This window comes from Rhinolophus sinicus, chromosome 14 (genome assembly GCF_057876585.1).
Source record: "Rhinolophus sinicus isolate RSI-liver-muscle chromosome 14, RSI-T2T, whole genome shotgun sequence".
In the NCBI taxonomy this organism is placed as follows: domain Eukaryota; kingdom Metazoa; phylum Chordata; class Mammalia; order Chiroptera; family Rhinolophidae; genus Rhinolophus; species Rhinolophus sinicus.
Genome location: NC_142514.1, coordinates 138,295,083 through 138,317,142, shown reverse-complemented (window position 1 = coordinate 138,317,142; position 22,060 = coordinate 138,295,083). Strand labels below are relative to the sequence as shown.

The following is a 22,060-nucleotide window of genomic DNA, read 5'->3' as shown; positions in this document are numbered from 1 at the left end:
TGAAAAAGCTAAAAATATGCATTTGTCTAAGGTCATTTCAGAATCTGGCCATTCTCCCTGTCATAGCCCTGAAGTTCTGGCCACCAGAGAGCCTGTAAATGTCGCCACTGCTCTGGGAGCAATATGGTCAGCAATTGGCTGTCTCACCCATGCTGCATCCCTGGGCCTCCATCAGGGCCAAAGAACAGTGGTTGCTCCAAAGTTGCCAAATGTCCTAACCCAGCCTCTGCTCACATACTCCCAGGGAAGGGAGTGCACTCCCTCCAGGACAGCCTCTTCCATTACGAGATGGTTCTGTCCTCTTCCATCTAGAGCAAAGACCTATGACTCCCCCAGTGGCCATGACTCTCTTCCTGGGTCCCTTCTGCTATATGATAGCCTTGGGTACATCACAATGGTCCCTGGCAAAGCAGCACAACCTCCATTAGCAGCAAGTCCACGTACGTATATGGAACGCTGGCCACAATCATAATCTTAAGGGAAGTGTTTCCATCAGGGCCTAAAACAAGTATGGGTTCTGAGATCACACAGTTTGGGGTTTCAACCCCAACCCCACCTCTGTATAGCCTTGGAAAAGACACTTCCTGTCTCTGAGCCTCAGTCTTCTCAACTGAAAAATAGGGGTAGTGAAATTTACCACCTAGGGTTGCTATGGGGCTTAAGGAGATGATATATGTAAAATGCTCTGCATGTAATCAGCCCTTGATAAAGGTTAGTTCCTTTTCTTCCAGGTACATAAATAATTCCAGATGGTGAGGTCATTTGCATTTAGCATTCATGTCTCTATAAATAATGTGCAGGTGGGAGAGGAGTTGTCAGGTGGCTGGGGATGAAGGAAGCCACTTCCAGCAGCAGGAACAGCTTAAGCAAAGACAAGAGGGAGAAGTTTGGTTTCCAGAAAGGGTCCATGGGGGGCTCGGTGCTGCTGGCATTGAGGGTGACAGGAGGGAAAATGACGGGGTAGGACAGGCCGTGCCAACCAGAGAGGGCCCTGCATGCTGGGCTAAGGAGTGTGGGCTTTGCCAAGAGGGACATGGAGGAGGTCTGAAGTGAGAAGGATGAGGTTGGGTGTGGGATTCAAGTCTGGGCAGATCTGGGGGGAGATTGCGACCGGAGGGGAGACAAAATTCCTGGGAACCTGAGAGGGGAACGTTGGGCTGGGAGTGAGTGGCTTAGGCCCAGAGTGGGGAGGGAGAGCCTGGCCGCTCAGTGTGGGCACAGCCGTCAGGGGAAGAAGGGCTCCTGCCCCTCCAGCCTAGTACCTCCACTCTCTCTTCAGGCCAGGTCCTGTAGGGAAGAGCACCTTTTTTGCCTTTTTCAGTCTAGGAACAGGCTGTGAGGGAGGCCAGAGGAGAAGACCGAGGCCAGATCTACAGTCAGAGGGATGCAAGATAGACCAGAGGGGGCACTAACCTCAACCGTTTATCTGATGGGAACTCAGAGAAGTCCCTCTCCAGGTCTGCCTGCTCATTTTATGAACCATCCTGGCCCCTGAGCTGAGCTGTACAATTTTCCAAGTTTTGCCACAGTTTATGGGCTCCTTTGAGACTTGCAGCTGCTTTGGGAGGGAGGCAGAGATGGTTAGTCCTATTTTTAACATGGGGAAACATAGGCCCAGAGAGGAGAAGGGACATACCCAAGACCACACAGCAGATATATGGCAGAACTGGGCTGGAACCCAGACCTCCTGCCTCCCACTCACATCCTAGCCTCTTTCCACAGCACTGACGGGCTGGCCAGGACAGTCTCACTTACCTGCTCCGGGTGAAGAGTGAGGGGAGCCAGAGAAAGGTTGACAGGCGTCAGCAGACAACACTTAACCCAAACTGACAATTTAATTGTGAAAATGTGGATGAAGTACAGTTATGTGTAAGGAAATCCAGACGGTCCGGGCCCCTGGGGAAATTCGGCCAGCACCCCAGTTGCCGAGGAAACAGGGTTGGAGATGATGTTACTAGACTCTGAGGCTGAGGTATGGGGGATGGGCTCCCCAGCCACCTTGTTGGGACCAGATGGAGCTGTGGGCCTGGTCACAGGCTGTCAGCCTCGTGGTTAACTCCTTCCCTCACACATGGGGCAAAAGGGAGCTCCAGAGCTGGGTGGTGACTTGCCCAAGATCACACAGTGAGTCAGTGATTGAGCTCCCCTCATTAGGTGACCATGTCTATTCATCCAGCAGGGCCAGGTCAAAGTCATCTGTGAGTCCTGTACCTATACAGGACCTTGCAAAGAGCGGAGCTCAAATCTGCAGCGAGTGCTACTTGATCCTTTTATAAAATGAGGTGATATTTGTTGAGTTCATAGTAGCCTTAGATGAGGAGGAGCCCTAAGCAGTCATGGGTTGAACTCAGAAAAGTTAGGTCACTAGGACAAGGTCACCAGCAGATTGGGACATTTTTGGGCTGACCCTGAGTCACACCCCACAGATATGACACCTCAGACAATCCTCACCCAGAGAGGAATGGTGACCCTCACTGCCACTTCCTCAGGGATCTGGGCCTTGGGAAGCCCCATTGTCTGAAGCATTTACTCAGAATCCCCAGCTCCTGACTGGAACGTCAATCCACCCAAAGCATCAACAGCAACGATAATAACTGCGCTTAGCACAGCCCCTACCTTGTGCCAGGCTCTGGGCTATCAGTCTATGCTCTCTGTCTGTACTTTACAATTTCAATGGACTGGGAGCTACTGCTCTCACTTTGCAGTCCAGAAAACAGAGGCTGGGGGCGGGGCCCTTGCCCACCTGTACACATCCAGAAAGTGAAAAGCTGGGACTTATACCCCAGGTCACTCTAGATCTCTTCCCTGGCTAGCTTAGATCATCCCACAGTGGCCCTTAGAGGAGTGGATGGCTGAGTTTTTGCCTGCCCAGTCTCCTTCCCACTTCTGATGGTAAAAGCACCCCTCCCCTTCCATGGCCCCCACTTTCTGAGGTTCTGGTGGGGCTGCCAATTACAGAGCCGAGTACCCTGCCAGAAGGCCTAGACTTTCAGAGAATTCCACCTTCCTAGCCACGTACTATGACCCAACAGAACCAAAGAGAGCTGTTTCTCTCAGCTTGCACACATGGATTCTGGGAGAAGGCCGTTAGCTCCACTTTGGAATGCAAACTCTAAAGGTGTGCTCCGCGAGCTTCTGGCAGCCATATTGCCTGCCATATGAGGAAGACCAAGAGAATGAGGAAGGAAGAAAAGAAACAGGCAGGGAGCTGGGGGAGGTCATTTGCGAGCCTGAGCACACACTTGACCCTCCCGGTTATGGGGGCCAGTGAGTTCCTTGGGAATCACTGGAATCGGGTCTCTGTTTAGTCTCCTATTCAACTGGAGCCATCCTGACTATTACTCTGCAATGTGCCAAATCCTGTGCTATTGTTATAGGAGGGACAAGATTAATAAATGTTCTTGTCCTCTAGGAACTATCGATCCGGGCGGGGGAGAGAAGGGCAGATATAGCTCTAGATTCTATCCTTGCTTTGTTTCAAATTTCCTATGAGATTTGTCTCCTCTGTGGGCTCTAATTTTCCCATCTTTAATGTAGGGTGGGGGATGTTGGGTCAATATTCTATAAGACCCCCTCTAGATCTACACTACTTTTTTACTACGAAAAAAAAATTGAGATATAATTTACATGCCATTAAGTGTACAGTTCAGTGATTTTTAGTGTATTCCCAAATTTGTGCAACCATCACCACTTTCTATTTTCAGAACATTTCCATCACCCCCCGCCCCCCAAAAAAAATCCGTACCTATCATTCCCATTCCTTCCACTGCCTCAGGGCCTAGCAACTGCTAATTTCCTTTTTGTCTCTGTGGATTTTTCTATTCTGGATATTTCAAGTTCATTTTCAAGTTCATCCATGTTGTAGCAGGTATCAGTACTTCTTCATTTCTTGTTATAACTGGATAATATTCTATTGTATGGCTATACCCCATTGTGTTTATCCATTTATCAGTTGTTGGATATTTGGGTTGTTTCCACTTTTGGGCTGTTATGAATAATGCTGCTATAAATATTCATATACAGGTTTTGTATGAAATATATGGTTTCTATTTTCTTGCGTATATAACGAGGAATAGAATTAGTGGATCATATGGTAACTCTATATGACTTTTGGGGAATTGTCAAACTGTTTTCCACAGTTGCTGCACCATTTTACATTTCTATCAGTAATGTATTAAGGTTTCAATTTTTCTACAACCTCACCAGCATTGGCTATTTTCTGTCTTTCATTTTTTTGGCCATCCTAGCGGGTGTGAAGTGGTATCTCATTGTGGTTGTGATTTGCATTTCCTTAGTAACTAATGATGTTAAGAATCTTTTCATGTGTTTATTGGCCATTTGTATATCTCCTTTGGAGAAATGTTTGTTTAAATCGTTTGCCCGTTAAAAATGGCTTATCTGTTTTATTATTGTTGAGTTGCAGGAGTTCTTTATATACACTGGATACTAGGATACAAATCCTTACCAGATACATTATTTGCAAATATTTGTCTCCCATTATGTGGGTTATCTTTTCACTTTCTTGATAATGTCCTTTGAAGCACAAAGTTTTAAATTTTTATGAAGTCTAATTTGTCTATTTTTTTCCTTTGGTTGCTTGTGCTTTTTGGTGTCAAATCTAAGAAATCATTGTGTGATCCAAGGCTATAAAAATGTACACCTATGTGTTCTTTTAAGAGTTTCCTTTCTAGATTTAGCTCTTACGTTTAAGTCTTTGACCCATTTTGACCTAATCTTTGTATATTGTACGAGGTAGCTATCCAACTTCATTCTTTTGCATGTGGATAGCCAGTTGTCCCCGCATCATTTATTGAAAAGACTATTGTTTCTCTATTGAATTGTCTTGGCTCCCTTGTCAAAAATCAGTTGACCATAAATGTATGGGTTTGTCTACACAATTACCTTTTAAGTGACATCCACGAAGTAAGTCACAGTAGGGTCCACATAGTCACGATTGTATAACAGGTAGTGTGGCAGAGGGAGGAGAACAAACGAGAAATTTGGAGTTGCAGACCTGCGTTTCAATTCCAGATCAACTGTAAGATCAGGCAAGCTATTTTATTTTGGCTTTTAAAAATAGCACAGTATATTACTCTGGACAAATTCTTGTCTTCCTCTGTTATGTCCAAGCCCCAGAGCTTGTGTAAGGCCCAAAATGAGAGAAAGGGAGCAGAAAGGTGTTTCAGGTGGGGTAAGAGGCATAACTGATGGCTCAGAGGCTGGGAATTGCAGGTGTGATGTGGGGGGATAACAAGAAGTCTGTAGGTCAGGGGGTGATGTTGAAAGGCTGTCTCCCTTGTCCTTCAGGTGGTGGAAAACACAAAAGACTCTGGTGCTTGCATCACAGCGAAGCTCAGAAGACACCTCCCATGTCCCCCTAGGGAGCCCCATGGCAGGCAGGCCCAGCCATGACACCCAGCCACGCCTCCCAGCCACGCCTCCCAGCCACAGGGCTAGCAGTGAGCAGGCTGTACAAACACACCGTGGTGCCGCTGTTGGCTCCACTCAAGTCTGGGTGTGGTGGGCTGTGCTGAGAGAGCAAGGTAGTGGGGTCTGGTGGGAGGGTTTTTGTTTCTCGCTTTGTATAATAATTAAGTGAGCAAAACATGCAGAAGGTCAGAGAGAAGACGTTGCAAAAGGAAGGGAAGATGAAACTATTATACCATGTGTTGAGCACCTACTGTTTCCCAGGAAGCACCTCATGAATTTCATCTCAGCTCACACCTCCCAGAAAAACAAGAATTAGCAGTATCGGATCATTTCAGAGAACCCTCAGTTGGCTCAGGTGGGTACATTTGCCCAGGATCGTACACACAACAGGTGACAGAGCTAGGATTTGATCCCCGTTCCATCTGTCCTAAAGCACAAGCTTTTCTCATAATGCCAAGTTACCCTAGAGAAAAGAGGCATAAAGAGAAGAGGGCAAGATAGAGAAGCCCAGCAGAGGGAGAGAGTCACACAGAGAGGCAAATAAAGAGACAAAAATTTTTTAAAAAAAGAGTGGAAAGAGCGTGAGGCTGCGGCTGAGAACTGGAGCCGGTCCTCAGGGAGTAGCCGAGGGTGGGGACCGCCGGAAACCGGATTACGGAACCTGGAGCCAAGAACCATGCTTGGCCTGAGACCTGGTGGAAAAGCTCTCACCTCCAGATATTGAAGAGGGGGAAGTTGGCATGGGGGGAGCAGGGTCTGCCTGGGAGGAGGAGAGGGGGGCCGGATGGCCAGGGCCTGCCAAGCAGGGCTCTTCGCACATCATCCAGCTCAAATAACCACGGAGGCCGCTCAGGCTGGCAGGCCCTTGCTCCCGGACGTGCAGAGCAGCAGGCTTGAAGGCTGGGAGGGAGGGAGTGATGATCAGGCCGTCCTGGAATAGTGGTTGTTCTTAGGACAAACCCTTTAACGTGGTGGCCTGTAAGAAAGGTAGCTGTATAGTTTATTGTCCGAGAGTGAGCAGGGACAACAGGAGGAAGATACTTATGGCCCTCAGCTTCTAAGGCCCTGCATGGTTGGGCCTGGCCTGTTTCTGCTGCAGCTGCCTCCATATCTCTGCTCTTCACCCACACTGTCCTTCCTCTACAGACATGTACAGCCATCACCAACACCTCCACACCCCTTCTTTGTTCCTCCCCGCCCCTCCCCTCTCTCAGATCTCAGCTCAAGCCATGCCAGTGTTCTTGTTAAGCCATTTAATAATACATCGTGTGCTTTTCCTCCACTGCACAGATCGACATCACAATGAGAGAAATTCTTAATTATGTGCTTGATCATTTTAAAGTCTGTCTCCCTTCCTAAGGGCAGGGCTGGGTCTCACTTGCCCACTGTCATATCCTGAAAACCCAGCCAATAGCCCCAATGCATAAATGAATTAACTCCCAGCGCCCCCTGTAGGGTTCCATGGTTGTGGGCCAGCCTTGTATTTTTTGGTTCTTTCCTGTACAAGAAAAGAAAAGGAAGGAGCTGGTACTAAAGAAAATAACCTCCTTGGTTCAGTGTGCAGTTCTGATTTCTTCCGTAGGCTCTGAGCTCCTGCAGGGAGAGACTGCATTTCCCTCTGATTTCTTTCTCAGTCTCTGCACTAGTCTGCTTTGCTCACTGCTATACCCCAGCTCCTAGAACAGTCGCATATCAGCTGTGGGCCTGAAGGAGGGACTCGAGTTGGACTTATTGATGTGTGATTGCAATATGAACACCATTCATATTCTTATTGTGGGTATGAATCACAGGAAGCCTGAACTGGAAGGAACCCAAGAGATGATGAGATAACAGGTAAATGCTGAATCCAGGCCCTGGGGTCTTGTAGTCACAAAACGATATCAGTATTCCTTCTTTTAGAGATCATCGTGTCCAACCAACCACCTTTTTTCTTTTTCTAGTTTTTTTTTTTTAAGTGCACTATTCAGTGAATTTTAGCATATTCACGAAGTTGTGCAACCAACCATCACTACTTTCTAATTCCAGAACAGTTTTATCACACCAAAAACTAATGCCACACCCAATACAAGTCACGTCTCCTTTTCCCCTACTCTCAGCCCCTGGCAAACACCAGGTATCTTATGTTAAAGACGGGGAAACTGAGACCCAGAAAGGGCAGTGCCTTATCTAATATCACACTGTCAGCCAGTGGCAGAGCCAGGACTAGAGCCCAGGTCTTTGCCCCCCAGTCTTCTCAGTCAGGAGCAAATCTGAGCTCTCTCTGGCACCCTCTGGCATTCTCTGGTGCCTGACACAAAAGGGTTATTTAGCAAAGGCCTGTTAACATTGAGTCTAACAGGTAAGATGCGACTGTACCATCTGCCCTTAACTGTTCAGAGCCTGTCCTTGCCCGGAATGTTTTAAGGCACAGAAGACACACACATTTCCAACTTGTACCCTGCTTCCTACCATAATCAGTGTCCTTTCATAGCTGGGGATGCCCTTCCCCCAAGTGACCACATGGCCTCCTATCACCTCCTTCAGTAACCCCAAAGGCCACCTTCTCAGGGATGCTGACCACCCTATTTAAAAGTGCAAACAGGCCCCTCCCTGCTGGCACTCTTTCCTCCCTCCAGGTGGACTTTTCCTCGTTGGACTTATCATCATCCATGGGACACAATGTATCCTTCACTTCTTTATCTGGTTACTATCTGTCTTCCCCTACTAAAATGCTCAGTGAGGGCAGGGATTTTTGTCTGCTTTGCTCACTGCTATACGCCAGCTCCTAGAATACAAGATCAGATAATTAAGTTCACGAATTCATCCTAGAAAAAGTGCCAAATACCTCATCGCTGAATATCATTATGGTCACCTTCGAAGTACTCCCCTTGGGAAGCTATGCACCGACGCCAGTGTCTAGTCCACCCTTCAAAGCAATTTTGGAACTCTTTTTCTGAAATGGCCATTAGAGCTCTCATTGTATTACCCTTGATGTCCTGAATGTCATCAACATGTCTTCCTTTCAATATTTCCTTTATCTTCGGTTGAAGAAAGAAGTCATTGGGGGCCAGATCAGGTGAATAGGGAAGGTGTTTCAATACCGTTATTTGTTTACTGGCTAAAAACTCCCTCACAGACAGTGCCGTGTGAGCTGGTGCATTGTCGTGATGCAAGAGCCATGAATCGTTGGCAAAAAGTTCAGGTTGTCTAACTTTTTCATGCAGCCTTTTCAGCACTTCCAAATGGTAAACTTGGTTAACTGTTTGTCCAGTTGGTACAAATTCATAATGAATAATCCCTCTGACATCAAAAAAATTAGCAACATCGTTGCAACAATTTGCAAACTTAATTGTCAGACCTCAGTAGTGCCGGCTTGTTACATAGAAGGTGTTTCATAAATACTGGTTGAATGAATGCATGACTAAATGAATGGTTAGCTATTATTACATTTTATTCTAATCATCATTAGTCAGGGAAGGGGTTTTTATGCCTGTTTCATAGATGTACCTTAGTCCACGTAGGATACTATAACAAAATACCATAGACTGGGTGGCTTAAACAACAGACCTTCATTTCTCACAGTTCTGGAGGCTGGGAAGTCCCAGATCAAGATCAGTTCTTGGTGTGAGTCCTCTTCCCAGCTCGCAGACAGCCGCCATCTCACTCTGTGCTCACATGACCTCTTTGTACACTCACAAACAGAGAAAGACAGAGGGCGAGAGCTCTGGCCTCTCTTCCTCTTCTTATAAAGACACTAATCCCATTGCAGGGGCCTCACCCTCATGACCCATCTAAACCTAAGCACATCCCCAAAGCTCCACCCCCAAATACCATCACAATGGAGGGTAGGGCTTCAATCTATGAATTTGGGGTGGGGGTGGGGGACACAAACATCCAGTCCCTAACAGATGGCAAGCTGAGGTTCAGAGAGGTCATGTGGGAACCTGAGGCAGGCCATCGTGGCCCCTCCCCCTGGTTCTGTTAGGGGAGCCTGGAATAGGGTCAAAGTGAGCATGAAGAAGCAGGGGGCAGACTTCCTGTGTTTGCCATTGCTTTTAGGACCCCAGAAAGCAGAGTCAGCCTATGAACCCAGCCTCTACTCCTTCCTGCAGTAATTTAGCAGCTTTCACATTCCATGCCTTAGCCAAAATGGAAAAAGAAAGAAAAGAAAAAAGGCAGTACTATTTTTTAAAATGGCCTTAGCTCTGTGAGCTCCAACATGGAAATTGCCGTTCATGATGTCATGGGCCCCGAGGCCCTCTGGGCAGTGTTACTGACACCTCATATGGTGGGCTGGGTCCAGGGTCCACACGCTCCTCTTGCCAGAGCTGTGTGAGCCCTGGGGCAGGCAGTGGCTCCATCTACAAGCCTGGGCCAGACACCTGAGCCAGGATGGAGCCAGGCACTGGGCAGGCAGGGGGCACCCTCAGGTAAATAGCCCAATAGAGCACCCCACTCTGTGTCATCCAGAGGCCTTAAAGGGCCACTGCCCATGGGATCTGTGGCATCCCTGAGACACACAGAGGGTGAGGACTCTGATCTGTGCCTTTCCATGAGGTAGCAGAGCACAGAGTGGTGTGATGCCCTGACCATGGTCACACAGCTAAGGAATGATGGCCTTGGGGACCTTGAACCCTGCCCTCTGATACTAAATTCTATGGTCCATTTAAGAGGAGAAGGCATGGTCCTTGCCCAAGAGAAGCCGACAGGTTGAGGTAGGCTGTGGGGAAACGATTTGGTCAAGTCCAAGTCTTGATTTTAAAGAAGAAACCAAGAGGGCAGGGACTGGCCCAAGGTCGTACAGTCGACCCACAGACCAGGGAGGACGGGATGTGGCTCTAGACTCCTGGCCAGAAGAATTCCTGCTATATTCTGCACTTGAACACTTCCATTGGTGCGGAGCTCTGCTGTTCCGGAAGAGACGCCAGGCCTTTCCAGAATCTGGTCTAAAGCTGTCTTCTAGGGTCTGCTGCGAAGGCTTATCCCTCAGGGAAAAGCTGTTGGCAAAAGAAGGTGAGGTATTGATTATAGCTGGTGCTGAGGGGAGCACGGCTGAGGCCCAGGAGAGAAGGGATGGGGAAGCGCAATGCAAGTTTCTCTGAGAAACAAACCAAAGGTATATTTCTTTTTGCTTTTGCTTATCTCTATTTTCTAATTTTTCTGAAGTTATGTCATTCATTTTACATATTTGAAAGTGATAAACGAGTTCGCTGAGGCTTGTGTGGGAATCCAGGTTGTCTCAGTCCTGACTGGCTGTGTGAACTTGGGCAGGTCCCCACCTCTCTCGGGGCCGTTCTTAGAAATACCTGTAATCAGGTTGCCCTGTGAGAAGTGAATGAATCAAAAGGCTCCATGGCTCAGGGCACAGCTCTCTGGCCTGGTCATCACAGGTGTTAACCATCCAAAGAAAGACCCAGCAACCCAGAAGTGAGGCCAAGAAAAGCTGAGGTCCAGAGAAGCCCACTTGGCCGTGTGCACGGCCAGCGCTGCCCAGAAGGTAAGAACTGACGTCTGAGGGACGAGCCCCTACCAGTCCCCCCAGAGGGCCTCTCTGCTCCGAGTGGAGATGGTTCATACGCTTCACAAAGGTCTGCCCACAACCCTCTGCACTAGCCTCCTCGCCCCTCTGCTCAGATTCCAGGCCCAACAGACAACAGCTTCCCAGAGACTCGGCTCCCGGGAGGGAAGGAGAGTGGGGAGGGGACAAGAGCCCTCCTGTCAGTGGAAAGGGAGACTGCCTGGTATCGGTTATAATAGTGTTGGGAGGAGGCCTTGATCTTGAGTGACATGGTTGGGGCCAGCCTGTCTGACCTCTCTGGGTGTCTTGAGAAAGGTCAATGTCAGAACTGGCCAGATGACGGCCAAACTCCAGGCTGGTCAATCACCCAGGACCTGCCACCCAGTGAAAAGGTTAAATGATTGTAATATGTCTACAGTGTTTAGAACAGGGTCTGCCATAAAATAAGGAGCCAATAACAATTGCTAAGTGAAAGTTAGCTGTGGCCTATCTGGACAGCAGAGTGGAGTGATGGGTCTAGAAGGGGAAGAGTGCCTTGCTCCCCACCATTCGCCCACCTGGAGCCCATGTCTCTGGGAGGGACACTGTCTCTTCCACCTATGGGCACCGAGAGGACACATATCTGACTATTCTGAAATGTGGCATCACCTTCTGCTCTTCCCCTCCCAGCTCCCCTCTGATGTCCAGGCACATGGGAGGGGTCATGGCGCTCCATCCCTGAATTATCTCCCCACCCACCATTCATCACTCACCTGCCACCAGCACTGAGCTAAACCTCAGAGAATTCTAGGTCAGGCTGGGGCCCCACAATGTCAGGGCTGGAAGGCCCCCAGGGTGTGCCTTGGTTGCCCCTCCTCCAATGCACACATGGGAAAACTGAGGCCCAAAGAGGGAAAGAGATTCCTACCCACCCCCCAGCACCAGTTTGCATAGTCAGGGAGCCCAGGCAGGGCTGGAGGTGGCCCAGGCTCTGTTGCTTTCTCCCAGCCTCTTCTGCTCTCCAGGGGTCCCCAGAGGCTGCTCCAGGAGACTATGCTCACCCCCCCCCCCCTCCATTGTGGCCACACCTCACCTGGTCTTTGTTTGCTCCATCCTCTGTGGCTCTGTCTGGAATAATTCTCACCAAGCAGGCTCAGCCCCCTGGGAGCAGGCAGCTAACGAGCTTCAGATGTCCAGGCCCAACTGCCTCAAGGCAGGCGGATGCTCAGATGCTCGAGCTGATTGCAGAGCCTGGCCAGTGGTGGTGGAGCAGAGAACACCTCTTCTCGTTATAGGTTACTTAATTCCCAACTTGTATACAGCAGGTACCAGTGTTTCACCCCAGAAACCCCGCTGGAGGTGCTATTTCAAGGAGATATGGGGGAAAAGCAGGAAAAGCTGGAGGAGAAATGCATTTTGATCATTTGGAAACTTATTTCTTCTTTCAAACCTTTTCTGGGTCCAGAGCTGGTCTTTCCACCGAGGTAGCAACGAGGAGGAGGAGAGAGGGAGGCAAGGTGCTTGTTGACAGCCTGCTCTGTGCACGCTCAGAGCTGGGCAAAAATGTCATCTTTTCCAACCCTCACAGGAATCCTACAAGGTGAAGACTGTCATTATCCACTTTACACATAAGGAAAAGGAGGTTCAGAGAGGTGAGGCAATTTGTCCAAGATCACGCAGCCCCCTGAGTGGCCAAACCAGGGTTCCAGCTCACCTCTGTCAGAGCCCACATTCTATCCTACAGAAAACTGGGATCTTTTCAGAAGACCAAGATGGTTTATTGTGGTCTCAAAGCGGACCTGTAGGCTGCCTGGGGTTTCAGACACTGAGGCTGCCTTTGTAACTAACTCACTCCTTGATCTTAACAAGGCAGCAGATTTCACATTTACAAAATGGGAATTATTGTCTCAGATTCAGGTGAAGTAATACTAATTGCCACCATCACATCCTCAGCCATGCCCGAAACACATTCTGGGGGCCAGACCCTCTGCTGGGGGCTTTCCGTTGGTTAGCTGTTCAGAGCTTGGATTCTAGAACTCTGCCACTTGCTAGCTGTGTGACCCCTGGGCAAGTTACTTTACCTCTCTGTGCCTTCATTTCCTCATCTGTGAAGTGAGGATAATGTTAATTCCTGTCTCATAGAGTTGTGAAGTTAAATTAGTTATATTGGTAAAGGGCTTAGAAGGATGCGTGGCACAGGGTGCGTGCTCATCACACCTGTTAGCTGATATTGGGTACAACCTTGTGAGACAGTGTTATAATTCCCCCTGAAGTACAGATGTGGAAACTGAGGTAAAGCAGTATAGTGATTCTCAGGTTTAGTGTGTATCAGAATCACCTGGAGAGTTCATTAAACTATGGAGGGCTGGGTCCACTCCCAGCATTTCTGGTTCAGTGAGTCTCTGGGCTGGGCCTGAGAATTTGCATTTCCAGCATAGTCCCAGGGGAGGCGGCTGCGGCTTGTCCAGTGATCACACTTTGACAACCACTGCTCCAGTAGACCTGAGTGGGCCCACCTGTTCTGCCAGGGCCAGCTAGGACCAGTAATAGCAGAAACGTAATACTCGTAAATAATTCGGCGTGTGAGTAGTGAGAGATTACAGAGAGCAGAAAGGATGTTGGACCAGGAGCCCGAGGTTTCTAGTTCTGAATTTGCTCCCAGCTCCCTGTGGGACTTGACCAAACATCTTTCCCTCGAACCTAGGCTTCCTCCTTCATAAAACAGACGATAATCCTTCTTCGCAGGGCTCTGTGAGGATGAAACCAAGCCTGGCACAGCTCTGACAACCGAAGTGTGAATGAGGAGCGTGGTCTTGATGGACGGTGTCAGGTACCAGGTGCTCACCACCATCCTTCACTGTTGTCCCTCTCTTTTCCTAACATCAAGGGCTGTAGTTCATCCCCGTCACATCTTTCTTGAACCTCAGTTGGGAATATTGAGGCCCCACTGTCCCCCACACCCCATGGCACTCCACAGAGGGCAGTGTGCTTGCTGTGGCCACAGGCTGCATAAAGGGGCCTGTGTTCCGGCCGTTCACCTCCCACTGTGTGCCCGGTGGTTTTCTATTTCAGTTGCTGTAAAAATATCACCTTTGATCTCAGCTTGTGGCTCTTAAAAAAAGAAGAAACCACCAACAGGCTGGGTTTTCATTCTCCCTGCCCTTCCTCCCTCTCACCTCCAGCTCCCGGCTCTCCTTCCCTCCTTTCCATTCTCTCCCGGTTCATGGCTCATCAGCTCATTGTCTCCTCTCAGGAGTACCAGCGCCCTAGCTGGACACAGCCCCTTAGGAATCAGCGTATCACTCTGCGTGCCTCCCCCAGGCTCCCATAAAGGCTGTCTGCTGAAGGGACAGGATAAATGAGAGTGTGTGAAGAGACTGCCCTCTCCCCTCCTCCCTTTCTCCCTGCCCCTTCCCTTCTTCTCCAAGGACCAAGAATCTCCACGATTCCCTACTTGGCCAGGTCCTGGCCACTTCTCCAGCCACTGTCAAGCGCATCGTATCAATAACAGCCCTGCATCTGTGAAGTCTTGGGTCTTCCCCAGAGTAGAATGAGAACAGCTAGTGTGGCCTAAATATATCACACCATCTACTCAGAGAGCCTAGTCGGCATCCCAGACTCGCCTGGAATAGTGGTCTTCAGGCCTGACAGGTCTAATAGCCTACTTTCTGGCTCAGCAAACACAAAGACACCCCCTTACCCCCCACCCCTCCACACATACACCCTGGCCCCTTTCCTTTCTTCAAACTCTGGGGAGATGCACCCACAGTTCACCTACTGCTGTCTGTCATGATCTGGCCTCTGCTCTGGCCTTCCTAAGACATTCTTGGGCCTTACTCACTTCATGCTGAGGCCTCTGAGAAGCCCTTTTGGTTGGAAAGTTGTCGACTCACCTACTGGGCCCCTCCTGCCCTGCCACCCTCTGTCTCGTGAGGTCATCTCCAAGGATCCCAGCTCTGGCAGAGGGGCCAGAGAACTCCCCTCAGAAGTTTCATGGCTCAGAAGCATTTTTTTTGTCAATTGAGAGCGTAAACAAACCTTGAACCTCTGATTCACATCAGGCTTTGAGCTATTGTAATATTTTTCTTTAGTTTCAGCTTCTGGAGAGAGACAAAATGCCACTCATTCAACAAACACTTCTCCACAGGTTATCTGCGCCTGGCCCTGTGCTGACATGGCCACTGCCCTTCCTCAAAGGGCCCCACCCCCATCCCAGCTGGTGGAGGAACAGATGTGTCTAGGGGTCAGGCAATCAGGGTAACAGGGAATCCAGGAGCTGGGGCATCAGAAGAGGCCCTGACCCAGTTCAGGTCTGCCTTGAGGAGATGGTGCTGGAGCAGAAAGGGCAAGGCTGGGAATTTACAGGAAGCTGGGTGCATTCTTGATAGAATGAGCAGCTTTGAATGGAACCATGGCCTGGGGTATTCAAGGTGGAGTGAGCAGGGCCTGTTGAGAGATGAGAGGGGGAAAGTCAGGCCTCAGAAGACTCATAGTGGCAGGTAAAGAGCTCCACCATTATTCCCAGAACTGTTGGGAGCCCCTGCAGGGTTTGAAGCAAGTGTGAACTGTGCATGAAGAAGGTCTTTCTGGGAGTGCGGAGGGCCTGGGCAGAGGAGGTGAGGTCCTGGGTGTGTGTCCAGGCCACAGCCTCGTTTAGCAGCAACCACAGCCAATCCGGCCCAGACTGAGGTCCTGCAGACCAGCCCACAGCCCTGGGCTAGGCAGAGGGCACAGCCAGTGTGGCCACCACTGGGCAGGGGGTTCTGGAGGCAGGCCTGACTCATCAGTGTCCCCAGGGCCCAGCCCAAGGCTGGGCAGAGCAGGCGCCAGTAAACACGTGTTGTGGAGTGAAAGAAGCTTTATAAATGTTTCCAGCAGACCGACTTGAGGGTATTTCTTCCTGTCTGCACATCCTCAGACCTGGGAATAAGGAAGTGTGAGGCTCCCTCAGCAACTGAAGATACAGGGCACAGATGTAAGGGGTTTGAGGACCACTAGGAAAAAGTCCCTCCCGGGCTTTGCTGTCTCAATTTCTGTATCTTGAAGGCAGGGTGTGTGTGTGAGGAAAGACAAGCAATTGAAATTGGCTGGAACTGGCTGAACCCCTGGAAGGTAGCCTGCGAGCTGCGGGCTAGCACACCTACTAACCTTTCACTCTCCAGGGCATGTGTGCGATCGTGGGGAGATCCCAGCTCCTCCTCCCTCCCTCTCTTCCGCAGTGACAGAGGGCAGGTCTTGTTACCCCCAATTCACCAAGTGGGCAGCCCAAACACACTGGCTGTATTTTCCAGGGGCACTGGGGAGACAAATGGCCCGCGAACGCAGAGGCGAAGGGAGGGAAGAGGGGCCTGGCACCCCACATGCTAGGAGGCCCACCGGGTGCGTCGGAACCAGAGTTGGCGAATTCGGCCCAAGTTCGGGATCTAAACGAAGGAATCCATACATCTGACCCAGCCCTGACCGAAATTTCTGGCCAAAGCGCGCGACGTCGTGTTATCTTCCCATAAAGTCAGACGTCCGGGAACCCGGAGGAGCTCCAGGCTGCGCAATAACGGCGGTGCTGATGCTGACGGTGTTAGTGAGACCCAGGGAGTAGGGAGCTCCGTGCGGACTCAGCAAGGATCCCTACGGTCTCGGCCCTACCCTGCCGCCCCCAGCCCTGGAAAGCAGCCCCGCGGAGTTCCAACGCCAGCTCCGGGGTGCGGTGCAAACCCGCAGTTTCGCGTCTGCAGACTTGCACATTTCCCTAGTGCTCGGCGGACTAAGCAGACTTTGTCTTCGCGACCGGACCCAGAGCGCGCCTGTAAAAGAGCGGGTCTCGGCGTCCTGGGTGCGACCCAGCAGATACCTAATGGTTAACTGGAAGCTGGTTAAAAGGCACGGACGACCGACGGGACAAAACCTGAAAATGAACTGCGCAGGACCTAGAGTGCTGCCCACTGTACTTAGAAAACCCAAGAACTCTAAGAACAGTGGCTCGTTGGTCTAGGGGTATGATTCTCGCTTAGGGTGCGAGAGGTCCCGGGTTCAAATCCCGGACGAGCCCTACTTTTTCTCCCTGTTGTTCCCGATGTCCGATTTCTAAACATTTCTCGACCTGAAAGAGTTCTTAAGAAAAATGGTAGTCTGGGGACAAATTCACGCACTTGTTTTCAATCGAACGCTTCGGTATTTTCAAACTGTATCAAGTTTCACTCCATATTTCCCGAAACCAGATTACCAACCTACGAATGCAGTGTAGTATTAAAGTTGGAAAAAGAGGGGCTCGTCCGGGATTTGAACCCGGGACCTCTCGGACCCAAACCGAGAATCATACCCCTAGACCAACGAGCCAGCTGCGCAAGATTCTTTTGTGGATCTTAAGAGTAAATGTTCTATTTGAGCATGCGCGTGCGCTTGCGCACAGCGGTCAGGTGAGAAGCGAATTCTGTGGATAGAAATGAGCGCATCCCTGCCTGCACACTGGCCCATAATCTGTCTGCAGAATCACGCAGAGATTTAGGGCAGCCAGTGTCCTCCCGATTTGCTCTCAGGAATATTGTGCGCCTCGTCCAGCCTGGAAACGCTCTTTGCCCCCTCCCTCTCCTCTCCTAGGTACGAGTCCAGCTTCGATCTCCGGGAGGGACCCGTTCCCTGACCCGGGCGCTCTAACGTGCGCTTCCCGCCTCCTGCCGGGGCGTCCGGCCTGGGGTGGTTTTCACTTTGCCCCCAGCGCCCAGCCCTAGGCCTGGCATACAGCATGTGCCTAATCCATTCAGGCAGAATGTTTGACACAGTGCCATCAATCCCTAAATAGGAGGTGTCAGTCCAGGGCAGAGCAAAGGGTGCATGTTGCGGGCGGGAGGGCAAGGTGGGAGCCGAGGGGAGGGTGTCCCGGGGTGGGCGAGGGTGGGGCGAGCGCGGCCTTAGCTCTGCAGCCGAGTGCCAGGCGGTGGTTCTTATGGGCAAGGGCCGTGACTGAGGCCTTCCGCCGCTTTAAAACCATGAAGACACAGTGGCACCGTCGCCAAGGGAAAGACCGAGGCAGGAGAACGGGAGACTTAAGTAACAGCACCTGTGCACTGACTGCAAGGCGGGTGGATGCGGTGGCCTGGTGCCGGAATCAAGCCCTCTGCCCAACTCTTCCGATTTTGTTTTCTCTTTTGTTTTGTTTTGCCATTAATGAACATCACCCCCAAATATACACCTTCAGATTACCTTTCATTCTTCCTCTCAGCTCAGGGGCAACCCCAGCCTCGCTGGAGTCCTTTGTTCTCTTTAGCCAGCTCCAGTCCCAGCCCTGAAGATCTGTGGGGCACGTGCCAAACCGGGGTCCTCTCTCTGACCTCAGGGTATAGAACAGTCCTTGCTCAATAATAATAGTAATAATAACAATGATTATTATTATAACAATAACAAGAACTCCTCAAAGTAAGAAATATTATCCCCGATTTATTGGTGAGGACAGAGATTGGAGAGTTTCAATGTCTTGCTTAAGGTCACACAGCTGTAAGTGGCAAAGCTGGGATTGAAATTCAGGTGTCAGGCATCTCTAACTGTCTGCCTTGCTTTTCCCCCAGATCCATGTACATGTTTACATCATATTTATATTCATATTTTTTCCCCAGGAAATATCTGAAATTGTGTGGAAACAAATTATAAAGAAAAGGGCAGTTCCCGACATTCATATGTCCCTGAGTCACTAACCCCCAAATAACTCCTGGCTCTGCTACGTTTTGCCGCTTCTGAAAATGACATTACTTCAGCCTGTCCCAGCAAGGCTTCCATTTTATGTACATTCCTGTCTGAACACTTGAGAAGGGCTCGCAGAGTGGGCCAACAACTTCGTGGTTTTTAAAGCACTTTTAAGTTGCACATGAGAAGGAGTGAATGAAGAAAGGTAGAACTATCTTAAGATATTAAGCACCTTACCATGTGCCAAACACAATATAAGGCATTTTACAGATATTTTCTCACTTAATTCAACAGCCAAGGGTGTTTTATCGTTCTCCCCATTTCACAGATAAGGAAGCTGAGGCCACGAACTTGGAGTGATTTGCCCAAGGGCAGTTATCTAGTAATTTGTGGAAATCGGGGTCATTTATTCAACTGACTCCTAATGCCAGACCCACTGCTAGGGGCTGAAGATTCAGGGTAAGGAGACCCGGCATCTCCTTCTGGGACTTTATTAGTATCTGGGTCTGTCTGATCTGGGATCAAGAGCTCTTTCCACCGTATTACAGCCTTCAAAAACTGCTTTCCCCTCCCTTCTGTGAGGCACATGTGCTGTCACTCTGGTTCATTCACTGCTTCCTTCCTCCAGCCTTTTCTCCTCACACACACCTTAAGGACTCCTTCTCTAGTTCCCCTCATTCAAACCATTCTGGAAAGGCCACTTCCTGCAGGCCACAGTCTACTTCATCTCCTCCCTCTTTTGTATTGCTCTCCTTCACATGCACTTGTACCTTGGCCACTCTGGACAGGGAGCCCCTTGAAAGCAGAGTGTGTGACCAATTACTGGAGTAAGAGAGAGAATGGGAACGGGGAAGGACTTCGGGGGGGAAAAAAATGAGGCAGACCTGGGTTCACATACAGCATGTGTCACTGTGTGTCTTTGGGCCAATCACTGCCTCTCTCGAAGTTCAGTTCTCTTTTTATAAACTGGGGATCATGAGCCCTGCCTCCCTCACAGCCCTGCAGGGAAGGTTGGAGTGAGGACCGATATGAGAACTACATCCTTTACAGAATTGCCCACTGTGTGTCCTTGGGCAAGACAGGGCCCTTTCTGGGACCTTTTCCTCTCCGATGCCCCAAATGACTACTAAGGATCCTTCTGGCTCCACCCCGGCTCCAGCATATGCAAGCTTGATGTTGGGGGCTCAACCTTCCCAGTGTCCCAACCTACAGAGGACTGACAGGCCCAGGCCACTCCAGCTGGCCAGCCCAGACTGGGAGTCCCCAGGGTTTCAGACTTCTTGGAGCCTGGAAGGGAGGGGCTGGAGGTGGGTCGGGCCTGGAGCCCCACAGAGGCTGCTGCTGTGCTACCAACCCACACAGGATGGGGGAAGTGACAGGGCATCCCATGAAGTCAGGCAAACCTGGGCAGGAGGTCTCAGACACAAAGGCCCCAGCTGAGGGGCCAAGGACAGAGCTCTGCCTGGTCTCAGGACCCCGCTACACCCCTGACTTGCTGCTGGATGATCTTGGTTTTTCTCCTTTGTAGGATACGTAGGTGCCATTAGGAGATAATGACAGATGTCACTACCCTCCGACCACTGCCCAGCTCAGACCACTACATTCTCTCCCCTGGCCTACATGGATGGCCACCTCACTGACCTGAGTTTCCAATAATGCCTTTGGGTATGTGTAACTAAGTAGCCACCACCGCCCTCAATCTAAGATGAAGACAGAGTCCTGGGGCTTGACCTTCAGGCTGCTAGAGCCTGGAGCAGGCTGGGATTATACTGTCCCTATCAAGTCAGCTCCTGACTGCCTGGGCACCAAGGGGTCATGTTGCCTCCAGCCACCCCTCCCTGTGCCTGCCTTTTTTCCCACCTCCTGCACAAAAGGGAAGGAAAGGAGGGGAGGTACTGCGCTCCAATAACTGAGGTTACCTCCCCATGGCCCACGTGGAGCCACCACCCTGGCCCAGGTTGACCCCCCCCGAACCCCCACTCTAAGAGTATCTTCAGGGCAGAGTCTCAGGGAGACCCCCAATCTGGACACTTGCCAGGCTGCACACAGAGCTACAACAATCCTTCACTTCAGGACCCAGACCAGGAAATGAAAAGCCACTTTAAAAGTCCATTCCCAATGGCAGGTTTCTTCTGCCTTGCATCTTCACCTGGGCAATGGGGCTCCCCCTAACCCCATGTCCCCCCAAACCCACAAACAACAAGGTTGTCTGTTCCTGTGTTTACGAAGACCTCAGATGGGGCTTTGACCCTGGCTGACTTTGAGCTGGATTTCAAGACAAAGGTTCACTTCCTAGCCCGTTTGTCATCAACTGGGTGACCTTGAATAAGTTGCTCAAGCTCCCAGAGGCACAGTTTCCTCATCTATAAAATGAGTCTAAAAAATAACTGTCCCCCAGGGAGGTTGCGGGGAGGGGGAGAAGAAATGGAGCTGAAAGTGTTTTCCAGCTCTCCCGTAACCCTGACCACACGGCAGTCAGGGCACAGGCTTGCGCCTTCTCTTCAGTCTCAGTGAACTGGCCCTCCTCCCTCCTCCACTCTTCTTGACAGACAGATGCCATCCCAGGAGCAAGTGAGCCTACGAGGGTCCTCACTCCACCACCTGCTTGCCTTGGGGCTACCTTCCAGGCGTTGTTGGGTTGTAGGTGAAACATCATAAAATCTTGAAAGCTGTCTGTCAACGGTGGAGGGCTGCTGGGTTTGATATGCCCCACCCCAGTTTTCCCTGCTGCAGTCTCTGCCCAGGTCCTGGCTCCTCCCGGGAGCTTCCCAGACCGCCTGGCTCACTCCCATTGCACCCTACCCACCCCTCAACCTTGACTTATATTTTAAGGGTTGTCCCTCAGGGTGCTCCTCTGTCTGTAACACCCGTTGATTCTGGGGCTCTAAGCCAAGTGAGATCCTTGGGCTCTTAGAGGCTGCACCGCCCGAAGGCACTGAGGTACCCATGCCAGGGCTCCCTGATTCCTCCTAAGAGTTCCACAATTCTCTAAGTGTTCAGTTCCAGGAATGGGTGGATTGTGTGGCATGAGTGGGGACTTTTGGAAAGCCAGCCCTATATGAAAGCTGTCTTCAGGGCAGGATATAAATAGTACCCCAAAGGGGTAGACTCGTTTATCCCCAAATATCATCACTTTATCATTCTCTCACACTGCCTGAATTACCTCCATTAAATCACTTCTTTGGGTTAAGGTATTGAAAGCCTCTGTTAAAATGAAAATCTGCTATTTTCTAGACTTATGAAATATCAGTTGAGTGGTATCTTTATTAAGGGTTAAGATGGATACATCTAGTTGCTTTAATTTTTTTTTTTTTTTTTTTTTTTTTTTTTTTTTTTTTTTTTTTTGGGTCGCGGTGGACCCTTTTAATCAAACAATTGAATGAATGGAGCTTCTCTGGTCAAAAAGGGAGAGAGGACTTTGCTGAAGTTCCCAGCATCAGTGGTGGGCTCAGAGGGCCTCCAAGGAGGGATGGCACCAGA

The 22,060-nt window shown here is 50.2% G+C and overlaps 2 non-coding genes across 2 annotated transcripts; one reads left to right on the top strand and one right to left on the bottom strand.

The window, feature by feature from the left end:
• Positions 1-16,880: 16,880 nt before the first annotated feature.
• On the top strand, positions 16,881-16,952 carry TRNAP-AGG (transfer RNA proline (anticodon AGG)). The gene has a single exon. It is a non-coding gene; the product is annotated as a tRNA-Pro (tRNA).
• Positions 16,953-17,167: 215 nt separating this feature from the next.
• TRNAP-UGG (transfer RNA proline (anticodon UGG)) lies at positions 17,168-17,239 on the bottom strand. Its single transcript has one exon. It is a non-coding gene; the product is annotated as a tRNA-Pro (tRNA).
• Between the last annotated feature and the right edge of the window lie 4,821 nt (positions 17,240-22,060).